The following is an 838-nucleotide window of genomic DNA, read 5'->3' as shown; positions in this document are numbered from 1 at the left end:
TATATATATATGCATACAAGAACTGGAGCACAGGCCAGAGGTGTGGGAGGAAAGGATTCACCAGAGACAGAGTGGGGAGCAGAACAGGGAGATCTATGTAGTACACTGCTGAGAGGAGCAATGGGCTGGTCAGAAGTCTGCTGCCCCGTGTGGGTCACTCTCAGAGCTGGAAATTGAACTTGCATTGCAGTGGCTGTGGAAAGCTTCATAGCATTGTGCTTCAACCTGCTGTGCCACCAGGGTGGGGAGGCATGAGCTTAAATTTTACTCCATGGGTGAACCCTTCCTTAAGCACACCCCAGGCATACCTATGCAGCAGCTCTGTGAGACTAGGGTGGCCACTCTGGAGACAACCCTACTGTGTATGGCCCTCAGTCAGTACAGTGGCTGACATGTAACAAGTACTCCACACATGTTTCCCCCATGGATAAAGCACTCTGATCTCCAGAATCATTTTTAAAATTCTGTTGGACGGGAGCAAGGGAACACAATAAGGTATTCTACCTACCAATATTTTACAGCTCACAATGGGATTTAAATGGCTATTTGAGGGGGCTCATAGAAATGAATGGGGAAAAATGCCCTGATATTTTTGCTCAAAGCAGGAATCCTCCAGCAAGAGTCACCTTCCAGGGAAAGCCTCTGTTGGCATTAAAAATAAGCCAATTGTCCTGGTGGCACAGCGGGTTAAAGCACAGCACTGAGAATCTAAAGCCGCTTCCACATGAGTTCGATTCCCGCCTTCCCAGAGGTGACCACATGGTGTGGCAGACCTCTCCTGGCCCGCCCGCTGCTCCCCTCAGCAGTGTGCTTCGTCGATCTGCCTGTTCTGCTCCCC

The sequence above is a fragment of the Condylura cristata genome, unplaced genomic scaffold, assembly GCF_000260355.1.
Source record: "Condylura cristata isolate star-nosed mole 26May11 unplaced genomic scaffold, ConCri1.0 scaffold00020, whole genome shotgun sequence".
NCBI classification, from domain to species: Eukaryota; Metazoa; Chordata; class Mammalia; order Eulipotyphla; family Talpidae; genus Condylura; species Condylura cristata.
The sequence above is the reverse complement of the archived record's forward strand: the minus strand, read 5'-3'. Positions refer to the sequence as shown.